Source organism: Triticum aestivum, chromosome 4A (genome assembly GCF_018294505.1).
Source record: "Triticum aestivum cultivar Chinese Spring chromosome 4A, IWGSC CS RefSeq v2.1, whole genome shotgun sequence".
NCBI classification, from domain to species: domain Eukaryota; kingdom Viridiplantae; phylum Streptophyta; class Magnoliopsida; order Poales; family Poaceae; genus Triticum; species Triticum aestivum.
In genome coordinates this window covers 461450502-461464749 of record NC_057803.1, presented here as the reverse complement: position 1 = coordinate 461464749, position 14248 = coordinate 461450502, and the positions used below count along the sequence as shown (strand labels likewise).

General features: G+C 53.0%; 1 pseudogene; it reads right to left on the bottom strand.

Moving 5' to 3' along the window:
- Positions 1 to 12437: 12437 nt before the first annotated feature.
- Positions 12438 to 13979, bottom strand: LOC123083846 (SKP1-interacting partner 15-like; annotated as a pseudogene).
- Between the last annotated feature and the right edge of the window lie 269 nt (positions 13980 to 14248).

The following is a 14248-nucleotide window of genomic DNA, read 5'->3' as shown; positions in this document are numbered from 1 at the left end:
AGGTGCCGATGATACCAGTTGTAGGTGACGCAACCGAGCTCAAGGAGGAGCTCGATGAAGATCATGTTCGTTGTGTTGTTTCGTTTCCTTTCGATCAGTAGTGGAACCCAGTTGGGGCGATCGGGGATCTAGCATTAGGGGTGGTCTTTTTTATTTTGGTTCCATAGTCGGACCTTGATTGTATTCTGGATGATGTAATGTTATTCCTATGTATTGTGTGAAGTGGCGATTGTAAGCCAACTCTTTATCCCTTTCTTATTCAGTACATGGGATGTGTAAAGATTACCCCTCTTGTGACATTCCTACAATGCGGTTATGCCTCTAAGTCGTGCTCCGACACGTGGGAGTTATAGCCGCCTCATGGGTGTAACACCTTTTCCCCTCATGCTAGCCAAATTCATTGCACCATGTAGAGATACTACTTATGCTTCCATATACCCTTAAACCAGTCTTGCCATAAGATTCCACCATATCTACCTATGGATTGAGTAAGATCCATCAAGTAAGTTGTCACCAGTGCAAGCAATAAAAATTGCTCTCTATATATGTATGATTGATTAGTGTGGAGGAAATAAGCTTTATACGAGCGTGTGATATGGAAGTAATAAAAGCGACAGACTACATAATAAAGGTCCATATCACAAGTGGAAATATAAAGTGGCATTCTTTCGCATTAAGATTTTGTGCATCCAACCATAAAAGCGCATGACAACTTGTGCTTCCCTCTGCAAGGGCCTATCTTTTACTTTTATCTCCTACATTTCATAAGAGTCATGGTGATCTTCACCCTTCCTTTTTACATTTTATCCTTTGGCAAGCACAATATGTTCGAAAGATCCTGGTATATATGGCTAATTGGATGTGAGTTTTCATGAACTATTACTGTTGACTTTACCCTTGAGGTAAAACGTTGGGAGGCAAAACTATAAGCCCCTATCTTTCTCTGTGTCCGATTAAAACTCCATACCCATAAGTATTGCGTGAGTGTCAGCAATTGTGAAAGATTATATGATAGTTGAGTATGTGGACTTGCTGAAAAGCTCTTATACATTGACTCTTTCCTATGTTATGATAAATTGCAATTGCTTCAATGACTGAGATTGTAGTTGTTAGTTTTCAATGAAGTTTACGATTCATACTTGATATTGCGATTGAATTATTACTCTAGCATTAGAGATTATATGACAAGAATTATCTGAGTTGTCGTTCTAAGAATGATCATGATGCCCTCATGTCCGTATTTTATTTTTATCGACACCTCTATCTCTAAACATGTGGACATATTTTTTGATTTCGGCTTTTCGCTTGAGGACAAGCGAGGTCTAAGCTTGGGGGAGTTGATACGTCCATTTTGCATCATGATTTTATATCGATATTTATTGCATTATGGGCTGTTATTACACATTATGTCACAATACTTATGCCTATTCTCTCTTATTTTACAAGGTTTACATAAAGAGGGAGAATGCCGGCAGCTGGGATTCTGGGCTGGAAAAGGAGCAAAATTAGAGACCTATTCTGCACAACTCCAAAAGTCCTAAAACTTCACGGAAGATGTTTTCCAAATATATAAAAAATACTAAGAGCAAGAACTTCACCAGGGGGGCCACACCCTGGCCACGAGGGTGGGGGGCGCGCCCTACCCCCCTGGGCGCGCCCCCTACCTCGTGGGCCCCCTGGTGGCCATCTTCTGCTATATGGAGTATTTCGATGGAAAAAAATCATAAGCCATCTTCTCGGACGAAACTCCGCCGCCACGAGGCGGAACCTTGGCGGAACCAATCTAGGGCTCTAGCGGAGCTATTCTGCCGGGGAAACTTCCCTCCCTGAGGGGGAAATCATCGCCATCATCATCACCAATGCTCCTCTCATCGGGAGAGGGCAATCTCCATCAACATCTTCATCAGCACCATCTCATCTCAAAACCCTAGTTCATCTCTTGTATCCAATTCTTGTCTCCAAGTCCGGGACTAGTGCTAGTAGGTTGCTAGTAGTGTTAATTATTCCTTGTAGTTGATGCTAGTTGGTTTAATTGGTGGAAGATCATATGTTCGGATCCTATATGCATATTAATACCCCTCTGATCATGAACATGTTTATGCTTTGTGAGTAGTTACTTTTGTTACTGAGGACATGGGAGAAGTCTTGCTATTAGTAGTCATGTGAATTTGGTATTCATTAGATATTTTGATGAGATGTATGTTGTCTCTCCTCTAGTGGTGTTATGTGAACGTCGACTACATGACACTTCACCATTATTTGGGCCTAGAGGAAGGCATTGGGAAGTAATAAGTAGATGATGGGTTGCTAGAGTGACAGAAGCTTAAACCCTAGTTTATGCGTTGCTTCGTAAGGGGCTGATTTGGATCCATATGTTTCATGCTATGGTTAGGTTTACCTTAATACTTTTGTTGTAGTTGTGGATGCTTGCAATAGAGGTTAATCATAAGTGGGATGCTTGTCCAAGTAAGGGAAGTACCCAAGCACCGGTCCTCCCACATACCAAATTATCAAAGTACCGAACGTGAATCATATGAACGTGATGAAAACTAGCTTGATGATATTCCCATGTGTCCTCGGGAGCGCTTTACATCTTATAAGAGTTTGTCCAGGCTTGTCCTTTGCTACAAAAAGGATTGGGTCAGCTTGCTGCACCTTATTTACTTTTGTTACTTGTTTCTCGTTACAAATTATCTTATCACAAAACTATCTGTTACCACTTATTTCAGTACTTGCAGAGAATACCTTGCTGGAAACCGCTTATCATTTCCTTCTGCTCCTCGTTGGGTTCGACACTCTTACTTATCGAAAGGACTACGATAGATCCCCTATACTTGTGGGTCATCATGGTGTAATACCCTACTCCAGTGTGGTGGTGGTGGATTGCCTCTTGGGCTGATGATGAACAATACAAGGGGAGAATAGCCTCCTGAGGTTGAGGTGTTCTTGTGTGAACTTGCAGTGTGTCCCTTGGTATCGTTCTGATGCGAACTCTCTCTCTCCCTCTGGTCCGCCCTCTACTATGGTGGTGGCTAGTCCTATTTATAGAGGCCCTGGTCCTCTTCCCAAATATCGAGCGGGAAGGGAGCCAACAATGGCGGGCTAATTTGAAGGGGGGCAGCTAGTACAAGTTATCCTGACAAAAATAGTCTTCGCCTGCACAAAGCTCTGGTGGTGACATTGTTTTGGGCTCCACGATGACCTTCGTTTTGCAGTCCATGGTCTTGGTCTTGTTGCACCGAAATGGCAACCTTTGCCTGATGCCTCGGTACTCCGCGGCTGCGCCTGCCTCCTTTGCACCAAAGGGGAAACAAGGATGCTGTGCGTGCTGGCGCCCGCCTGGCGCCCGCCTGGTGTCGATCGTCATGGCTCACATCGCGAGGGCCTCGTGAGGTTCGCCTTGATATCTCCGCTTGTGATGGCCTGGCTTATTAGGGATGATAGGCTACTCATATCAATAAGGAATTCTTTCTTTTCCAGGAGCCCATTCGGACAGAACTCCAAAGTTAAGCGTGCTCAGCTTGGAGTAGTGTCAGGATGGGTGACCGACCGGGAAGTTGCTCCCGGGTGCGCATGAGTGAGGACAAAATGCGCAGAAAAGACTATTATTGATCCGTGGGGCTAGTCTAGATCCCGCCAGGAGTAACGACCACCGGCGGGTGTGTCCGGGGCGTTACAAGTTGGTATCAGAGCCGACCCTCATGGTTACACGGATGTTTGCGGACAGGTGCGTGGTCATGTTATTCATGACGTTTGTGACCCGTCGTGGCACACGGCATGGTACATGTACCGGACTGGATGCACAGACGTATGTGCCAAGAGGGAACGTTCTTGTGGCCCGACGAGGACGTCGGTTCCTCTAAGTGGGGTGTATGTGATGGCCTAGATTGTTAGGGATGATAGACTACTCATATCAATAAGGAATTCCTTCTTTTCGGGAGCCCATTCGGACAGAACTCCAAAGTTAAGCGTGCTCAGCTTGGAGTAGTGTCAGGATGGGTGACCGACCGGGAAGTTGCTCCCGGGTGTGCACTACTAAGGACAAAGTGCGCAGAAAAGACTATTATTGATCTGTGGGGCCATTCTAGATCCCGCCAGGAGTAACGACCACTGGCGGGTGTGTCCGGGGAGTTACACTGCTCCTCGTGAGCATGCCTAGCTAGGCCACTCCAAAGGAGGTCTTGTGTCGTTCGCCTTGCGAGGCTTGGCCCCTCGCGAGGGTCTTGGATGCTTTGTTGGTGAAGATGGGCCATACGGCCTGCTGGCTCAGCCATGCCGTGGGCCGCAGGCAGGCAAGTCTGGGGACCCCCATTCCCAGAATGCCGACAGTAGCCCCCGGGCCCAAGGTGCGCTCGGGTTTGGCTTCGCGGTGAAGCCAAGGGTCAAGTTCAGAGCACTGCGGGCCCCAAAAGTCTACGGCCTCGGTTGACGCGTGGCGGTTGATTGGACGTGGGCGTCTCCGCTTCCCCACGCTGCCTCGACGACTGCATGACTTGACAAGTCCCTGTGACATGCAAGGGAAACCATCATTACCTGCGATCCTGGGAGACGTCGGTTGGCCTTCTCTTGCTATAAATGGGGAGGGGGCGGAGCCCCCGTTGCCCATCTCCTCCTCGCTTGCTCGCTTCTTCCTCCTTGCTCTACTGATTACTCCAATGGCGCCCATCAGAAGGTTCTCCGCCGAAGAGAAGGGGAAAGCCCCCCGGGATGTCCCGGAGCCACTCCCGCCGAAGAAGAGGTCGATCCATCGCCGTGACGAAGCGGCGATGCAGGTGGTGGCGAGGCCTTTGTGCGAGCGGCCTCCACCGGAGTACCTGCTACCCCTGTACGCCCAAGCCGTGGGCTCAGGAGGACAAAGTGACGAGCAGCGCCACCCACGCCGCATCCGGGGTCGCCGCGCCACGGCGACGCGTGCCGTCCACGCCGCGGACTCCTCGCGCGAGTTGGTGTTGTGGGCGCCGACGCCTCCGAACTCCTGGATCCGCTTCCCACGGTTCTTCTCCGACGTGATGCCGCCGAGGGGGCCACTCGAGCTCTGGCTACAGCATGCCGATTGCGGCGCACCGGCGATCGGAGCGAAGATCGAAGTGGTCCCCACCGACAAGATCTTCATGACTCGTGGCTGGGGCGAGGTCGCACGGGTCTGTCGTGCAAGGGGCGCCCTCGCGATCCACTTCGAGTACGACAGCGCCTCCACGCTCTCCTTCAAGGTCTTCGACGCTGAGGGCCGCTGCCTGGAGTGCTGCTCCGGAGGGGAGCGCGAGGCTGATGCACGCTCCGCTCGCGACCACTCCAGCAGCAGCAGCCCTTTGGAGTCCAGCAGCTCTCCTGAGCTCTATGAGACCCTGAAGACGAGCGACGAGAGCTACGTCCCCCCGAGCTCTCACTGTGCCCGGAGCAGGGTTGCGGCGTCCGGCTGCCGCCACCGCTGATCTGGATGGGGTTGGCGCCAGCCTCCCGTGGCCCACTATTGATGATGGCGTCCGCCACGGGAGGATGTAGATAGGATCCCCCTTAGCATCAGCTTCTGTTTCCTGCGAAGAATCATGAATCACCCCATGGGGGCATGTCAGGATCTACAGTGCCTTTCTACTTATTTTCCTTGTTATGAAGATTTGATGAACGCGTGTCCCGTTAGGGCTCGGTCTCCCCTTTCTTTCCTCGCGATAGCTTGTTGCTCTACGCTGAAGGGTCCCGGTCCCAAGGCTGCTACAGTCGTCGCTGGTATGCCAGGTCACCATGCCGTGGTCAAGGTCAGGAGGTGTGCGGCCTGAGGTCCAGTAAGAGCCCCTGAGGCGCGATGCTCAGGAGGTCCCCCTTAGCGCCCAAGTGGCCATGGTAAGGAAAGAAATGAAGATGACTTGGCCGCAACGGGGTTGCGGCATGATGTGAGCGACTATTAGGCCCAAATATTTTGCCGATACGAGGGCGAGACTTATCTTGCTGACTTCCCGGTGATTCCTGATGTTGCGCCAGGGTTGCGCGCCAACTTACGCGACATAGCTAGGCAGGTCCGTACGAGTTTTCCTTCTCCCGAGCTCTTCTTAATGCTCTACGTCCTCAGGTCCCGGCCCTCGAGCGAGCTCAGCCGCCGCTGGTATGCCAGGTCACGATGTCGTGGTCAAGGCCAGGGGGTGAGGGCTGGAGAGCCAGTAAGAGCTTCCGAGTCGCGATGCTCAGGAAGCCCCCTTTTAACGCGCAAGCGAATCGCACGAGAGAAAAGGAGACTCGCGGTGCTGCCTACTGTCCTTCCCGCAGGGTTCCTGTGGACGGGCACAAGAACAAACATGGTTTGCCGTTACTGCCGCCTGCCTACCGCTGGTTGGTCCGGATGAAGTGAAGGCACTGAGGGCCTGGTGAGGTGACGTGCACGGCGCGTGCCGCGAGCCAGAGCTCGACCACTCAGATTTGTCGGGCGTGGCAGGGACGGACCCATGCACCAGTGTCGTGCCTGTGTAGAGGCCCCGTGGGAGGCGATGATCGCGCAGGTGATAGCAGTTGGTAGGTTAAGCATGAAGAGCAGATCGACCGGGATAAATGCAGGAAGATACATGCCACTGGGTCTGGCCCGAGCGGGGTGGGGATGATGCAGCCCGAGGGGCGCCCCCAACAAGGTAAGCTAGAGACATAAGCAGAAGGGATACATGCCACAGGGACGGACCCACATGGCCTAGGAATAGTGCAGCCCGAGGGGCGCTCCCAGCTTAAATGAACTTGGAAGATGTCACCTGGTTCTGTAGATGAAGTAGAGTTGTTGCAGCTGAAGCCACGCGTCGAAGGAATGACCCCTCATGAGCCACCCGGACCCTGAGCCTCGGGAGGCTCTGGGGGCTCAGGAGGTTCCCTGAAGACCGTCGCCATCTCCTTCAGAATGGTGTGGAACCTGGCCTCCTGAGCCGCCAGGACTTGCCGCACGTTGCGCTGATAGGCCGACGCCACGCTCGGCAAGCCGAACGGCATGCGAATGTAGCTGTGTGGTGGTCCCTCACAGCGGCCCACACGTGATGGCCAGAAGCGTTCCTGAGATGCGTCCCTATTGAGCCCCGGGAAGTCGATGCAGACGCGCAGTTCAGCACCCTCGCCTGGATGGTGAGCTGTGCTTGGTGAGCGGCTGTCGCCACGCATGGCTCTTGCGTCTTGTAGCTCTTGGGTGGTCTTGGTGATGAACTCCTGGGTGGTGGGCACTCCTTGCCCTGTGCTCTCCTGAGGAAAGTGTGTCGTGAAGCACGCTTCCAAGTGGTGCCCAAGCGCCTCCCTCGTGAGGTTGGCAAGGTCCGAGGCTCTCTAGAAGAGAGCCCACGAGCCCCGCCCGAGGAGGGCGCCGAGCACGCTTTCCTATGCAGTGGAGGGAGGCGCCCCTGGAACTGGCGCTGATCCTGACGAGGTTCCTGAAGCGACGACATCTTCTTGGGGTCCTGCGCGGTGCGGCTGCTTCTTCTTGGGGATGGTCGCCGGAGGGCCTTCACTTCTGCTGTCAGGGTTGTCGATTGCTGCGGCTTGGAAGGCGCGCTCAAGGGAGCACACTGCATCCCTTTCTTCACATGGGACTATGATAATTCCCCCGCTCCCTGTCATCTTGAGGACGTTGTAGCCATGGTGAGTGACTGCCATGAACTTGGCCAGGGCTGGATACCCGAGGATGGCATTGTACGGCAGGAGGATGTGCGTGATGTCAAAGTCGATGAGCTCAGTGCGATAGTTCTTGCGCTCCCCGAAGGTGACAGGCAGGTGGACTTGCCCTATCGGTGTGGTGGAACCGTCAGTCACTCCTGAGAAAGGCTTGGTTGGCTCGAGCTGCTCATAGGGCACTTGGAGGTTGTCGAACGTGTCGATGGATAGGACGTTGAGCCCTGCGCCGCCGTCGATGAGAGTCTTGGTGACTTGCACATTGCTGATGACTGGGGACCACCGCATTGGGAGTGTGCCAGCGGTGGCTGCGCACTTGAGCTGGTCGGCCGAGTTGAAGGTGATGGCGCATTGGGACCACCTGAGCGGGCGCGTGGCCTCGAGCTTGGGGAGCGCTGCGTTCACCTCGCGAGCGAACTATTTAAAGATGCGTTGAGAGGCTGGGGCCTGAGCACCGCCCAAGATGCAAGCGACCGCACGCGGCTCCTGGAAGCCCCCAGCCCCCTCGTCCTGGTGGTGGTCGTCGTTCCTTCTTGGCGGCGGCAACGGCGGAAGACCGGCGTTGCCTCGGGCGATCCTCATGAGGCGGGTCCCTCGAGGCGCCCTCGCGAGGTTGGTCCTGCCAGTGGTCCTCACGAGGCCGATCGCGCCACTACTGGCGCGGCCCACGGTCGTCCCAGCGTCCGCCTCCGCATCCTCCTCCGCGGCCATAGCCCCGGTCGTTCCGCTCGGGGCATCGACATAAGCATCCTTCCCGAATGGCTCTGAGCTCTTGACAGTCGCTGGTGTTGTGGGTGTTCAAGTTGTGGAAGGCGCGGAATGGACGGCCGTTCTTGGACGACTCGCGCTGATCTCTGCCTCGCTTGGTGTCGGGCTCCGCTACGAGCACCACTGCCTCTTTGTGTTTCACGTCCTTGGCCTTGGCCTTCTTCTCCTCCACTCCTGCAGCTGGCAGCTCAAGGAGAGAGAGGCGCCCCTCCTCAGCTCTTGCGCACTCGGTCGCCAAGTTGAACAGCTCCTGAGATGTGCAAAGCTCCTCATGGATAGCCAGCTCTTCCTTCATCTTGACGTCGCGGACGCCGTCGAAAAACGCGGAGATGATGGCCTCGTCCATGACCTTGGGGATCTTGAGGCGGGTGTTGTTGAAGCGCTGGATGTACTTCTAGAGGGTCTCTCCTGGCTGTTGCTTGATGCGGCATAGATCGCCCGTGGCCGGTGGGCGGTCACGAGTGCCCTGGAAGTTGACGACGAAGCGGTCGTGCATCTCGTCCCAGGAGGAGATCGAGCCGTGCTGCAGGTTCAGGAGCCGGTGGGCCATGACTTTTTCGTCGCTGTTGGCCACTTCGATGCTCAAATCATAGAGCTGCAGGAACTCCGTGGGGTCGGTGGTGCCATCGTATCGAGGAGGCAGATCTGGCTTGAACTTGCCTGGCCAGGCAACACTACGCAGCTCGAGGGTGAAGGCACGGTAGCCCGCCGTGGTCGTCGGGGCCCGCTTCGGAGGCGGAGCTTGGTCTTGGTGAGGTCCGCATTGCGCCACTGCAGGCGGCGCGCAGTCTTTACGAGGTGGCACGGGGAGCGTCGGTGCAGCTTCTCGCGGCCGCGGATTTCTTGGCAGCTTCTTTCTTCACGTGCGGGCATCGGGCGCGGTGGATCACGCCGCGGAGGCGCGCGCCTTGGCGCCAAGGCACCGTCTTGGGGTCGAGGCGGTAGAGGCACGCCATGAGCCCCGTCGCCCGTGGCTGGCTGAGGGGGAGGCAGAGAGTGGGACAGCGCCGGAGAGCCCCCTGCGGCACGGACAAGCTCAGCGACGCGGTCGAGTTACTCCTCATAGAGGTCGTCGATGGGGCGGTAACGCAGGAGCTCGTTCTCCGCGATGAGCGCGGCCCGTGCCTCCATGGGAGCGCGGTGCGCGTGAGACGAAGAACCGGCAGGGATGAGTAATGGGGTAGCGGTGCGGCCGTCCTGCCGCACCGAAGGATGCTGCGAGGACGCCTGCTGCTCGTTCCCCACCGGGCCGGTGGCAGCGTTGGCGGCGGGGGACGGAGAACGACGAGGTGGCCCACCGACGGGAGCCGTCTGAGCAATGCGGGCGGCGAGGGCAGCCCGACGCTCAGCTCGAGCACGGCGAGCGTCCGCCATGGAGACGACGGAGCGACGGAAAGGAAGATACGGCACACCCCTACCTGGCGCGCCAAATGTCAGATGTGGGGCTCCGGCTAACCCTTAAGGTTCGAACACTGGGGTGCGCACGAAGTCTTTCCCTCCTACTGATCTATGCTCTAGCTCGCTAAGATCTTGCGGACGAACTCGACGAACTCACAACACAGAAAGACATGGGGTTTATACTGGTTCGGGCCACCATTGTGGTGTAATACCCTACTCCGGTGTGGTGGTGGTGGATTGCCTCTTGGGCTGATGATGAACAATACAAGGGGAGAACAGCCTCCTGAGGTTGAGGTGTTCTTGTGTGAACTTGTGGTGTGTCTCTTGGTCTCGTTCTGATGCGAACTCTCTCTCTTCCTATGGTTCGCCCTCTACTATGGTGGTGGCTAGTCCTATTTATAGAGGCCCTGGTCCTCTTCCCAAATATCGATCGGGAAGGGAGCCAACAATGGTGGGCTAATTTGAAGGGGGGCAGCTAGTATAAGCTATCCTGACAAAAGTAGTCTTCGCCTGCACAAAGCTCTGGTGATGATGCTGTTTTGGGCTCCACGATGACCTCCGTCTTGCAGTCCATGGTCTTGGTCTTGTTGCACCGAAATGGCAACATTTGCCTAATGCCTCGGTACTCCGCAGCTGCGCCTACCTCCTTTGCACCAAAGGGGAAACAAGGACGATGTGCGCGTTGATGCCTGCCTGGCGCCCGCCTGGTGCCGATCGTCATGGCTCACGTCACGAGGGCCTCGTGAGGTTCGCCTCGCCTTGATATCTCTGCTCCTCGTGAGCCTGCCTAGCTAGGCCACTCTAGAGGAGGTCTTGCATCGTCCGCCTCGCGAGGCTTGGCCCCTCGCGAGGGTCTTGGATGCTTTGTTGGTGAAGATGGGTCATACGGCCTGCTGGCTCAGCCACGCCGCGGGCCGCAGGCAGGCTAGTCTGGGGACCCCCGTTCCCAGAACGCCGACAAAAAGCATGATGCAAAATAGACGTATCAACTCCCCCAAGCTTAGACCTCACTTGTCCTCAAGCGAAAACCAATATCGAAAAATATGTCCACATTTTAGAGATAGAGGTGTCAATAAAATAAAATACAGACATAAGGGCATCATGCTCATTCTTAGAACAGCAACATATATATATATATATATATATATATATATATATATATATATATATACATCCGAGCTATTCTGCAACCCATTCCTGAATAAGCTATTCGGGAACCGTTCTAACTGCACGAGAACAGACAGCTAACTATGCGAACTATACTAGTTAACTGTCGAGCGGACTTTTTCTAGCATCGTTTTTTCGCACCGTTTTTTGGGTCGTAATTATTTAACCGCTAATCGGATTGATGCAACTGATATACCTTTGGATAGCTATTTAGAAGGAGCAAAAAACTCATTTTGGTCGTTTTCCCAAAATCGATCCGATTTTTAAACAAAATTCCAAAAACTGAAAATCCATCAAACAAGATTTCAATGTTTTTGTGAAAGGAACTTTCAAAGCTTTTGTCGGAATGATGCATATGATATACCGTTAGAAAGGTACTGATTAACCCGAACTTTGGCATATATAACATGATTTCGGATTTGCTACGGTTTAAGAGTAGTTTTCAAAAAACAAACATCATTTTCGACATTTTTTGCCCGAAATGCTACAGAACACGCTAACTGCTCGCGCGGAATAGCTAAATGACATATGCTGACAAGCTAACTGTTGAGACTGAAGAAAATTGTTTTTTTCTTCTATACTTTTATCGTCAGGTCAAGTTAACTTCCGAGAGTGAAATAGCTAACTGCCAGGAATCGCAACAGTTAGCACCAAGTTAACTGCGGGACTAAAAATGTTTTTTCTTTTTTAATTGGGTCACACTAACTGCGGGTATGAAATACCTAAATGCGCGCGATGAGCAAGCTAACTGCAATTGCTGACAATACTTTTTTGCTTCTTTTGTTTTCTATTCTTTTTTCTATTTTTTCTTGTTCAAGTTAACCGCCGGGACTGGAATAGCTAACTGTCAAGACTGCAATAGTTAACTGTCAGAATTGATTTTTTTTGTTTTTTGCCCGGTTCAAGCTAACGGACGGGAGTAAAATAGCTAACTGCCAGGGATTGCGGCAGTTAACACCGAGTTAACTGCCGGGATTAAAAATATTTTTTTGTACCTCACGCAAGCAGGGGCTTGGAAAACAAACCGAATCCTCTCATGAGATTGCTATTTTTGTACCCGAGCTAACTGTCGTGACTTAAGACACTTTTTTCCTGGTTTTTCCCGTACCATTTTTTCCTGGTTTTTCCCGGACCAAGCTAACTGCCGGTATTAAAATAGCAAACCATCGGGGATTGCGGAGTTAACTGCAGGACTGAAGGTACTAATTTTTTTTTTATTATTATTATCCCTGGGTCATTCCAACTGCGGGGCCTAAAATACCTAACTGTCGGAACTACGGCTGTTAAGAACTAGTGAACTGCTTGACTGAAGATATCAACTTTTTTTCTTTCGTTCTTTTTTTGCCAAGGTCACGCTAACTACTCGAGTGCGCATGGCAATTAAGTGTTCAAGTTAAGTTTCATAACTTGCCCACTTAACTGCCATATGCAATAAAAATTGGACTAACAATATATAAAAAACTTTGTTATATTGTCATAGTTTTGAAACGGTTAACTGTTGCACTTCATGCACTTAACTGACACGTCACAAAAAACTAACTTCCGTGTTTACTTAAGTAAAAGCTTTTTCACCTTTTTAGTAGTTAACTGCTATAGTATCTTGGATTAACTGCTCCACCTAAAAATGATAGTAACTTCTAAAGAAACTAACGGCTATAGTATCATAAGTCAATCGCTAATCTAAGCACAAGTCAACTGCTACAATTTTAGTTCACTAATTGCGTTGGAGGAGAGCACTGGTGGATAGCTGCGTTGGAGTAGATATGGTCGTGCTTGCCATGAATCAGGTCACCCCGGCCGGCAATGGCTAGGAGTCTGACTGTCTTAGAGCAGCATGTCTTCCTGGTTGGGCTTTGGCGAGGTGAGCAGCGTGGTGTAGAGCCACAACTTCTCCCCGAGCGAGGAGCACCTGGACGCGGCCGGCGGGGGCGGATGAAGGAGAGCGAGGCGAGCGTCTGGCGGTGCCTGTAGCGGCGCCAGGCGAGCTGCACGGCCACGGCGGCCTAGGTGCGCCACCCGTGTGAGTAGTAGAGCGCGCTCCGCCGCACCTTCACAACTGGAAGTATTTCATCAAGCTAAGAACCAAGTACGATGTAAATAAAATGTATGGAGATATCAATTCCTCTTGAGGCAGAAGATGGGTGTCCCAGATAAATGGAAAATCGTTAGTTGAGCGCATTTAGTCACGCACCAGTATGGGATATCTTTCTTCCATCAGCCTCACAGGTCATGGAATTGCTGTGAACCCACCATCGAACACAAAGCTGCGGTATACACCATCACCATATCCAGGAACACCATCCACCCAGTCCCAATTGCCGCCGCTGCTCCCTATGTCATCCTCCTCCCACATTGCGAGCTTCCCGCGGGCGCGCTTTCCACCAAACCACACCTTGCCATCACCCCCAAACACCTTTACCTTGTTGTTGCCGTTGGCAACAGGGGCGGGCATGGCGCTTGCCTGCGCAGTAGCCTCGCACAGGCCAGTGAAGCAGCAGTACATATTGGGCGGCATGCGGCCAGCCTCGCCCCACTCCATGGTGGCCAGATTCAGCCGGAGGAGGAGCACCGTGGAGCAGGGCGCGTCCAAGGCAAAGGACGACCTGAGACCAGCGATCATGAGGACGTGGCGGCCGCCCGCGCCGGCCAGCAGGCGGGGGCGCTTGAGGATCTCGAAGACGTCTCCCCAGGAGGCGCGCTCGACGGGCGCCCAGCCGCCGGTGAGCCTGGCGAGCGGGTAGGAGAAGAGCTTCCACTGGCTGCGCAAGGGGGTGCAACTGCCGACGTCGCAGACCGCGAAGACGCGCTGGCGCCGACGGCCAGGATGGGGCTCCGCGGCTTGGAAGGGAGCGAGAGGGGGTGCTTCATCCACTTGCCAGATCCCTCGGACAGGGAGTAGGAGAGCGCGGCGAGCTCGTGAGGACGAGCACGACGCCGGCGGGGCCCGCGAGGAGAGGGAAGGCACGGGGCGCCCAGCGAGGCCTGTTGCCGGAATCCATGGCGGCCACCTCCTGGGCCATGGCCTGCAGACCCGAGCTCACTCGCTCCCTCGCTAGCTCCCTTCGGGAAAAGAAACAGGTTAGGAGGTGGTGGTTCCTAAATAAGCTTATTCAGGAACTTTAGAGGGGGTTTTTAAATAGTCCCACCCTCTATATATATATATATATATATATATATATATATATTCTCATATGATCTCTTATGCTAAAGTAATAATTTATTCACAGTTTTAAGTATGAATCATAAACTTCATTGAAAACTAACAAACTATAATCTCAATCATTGAAGC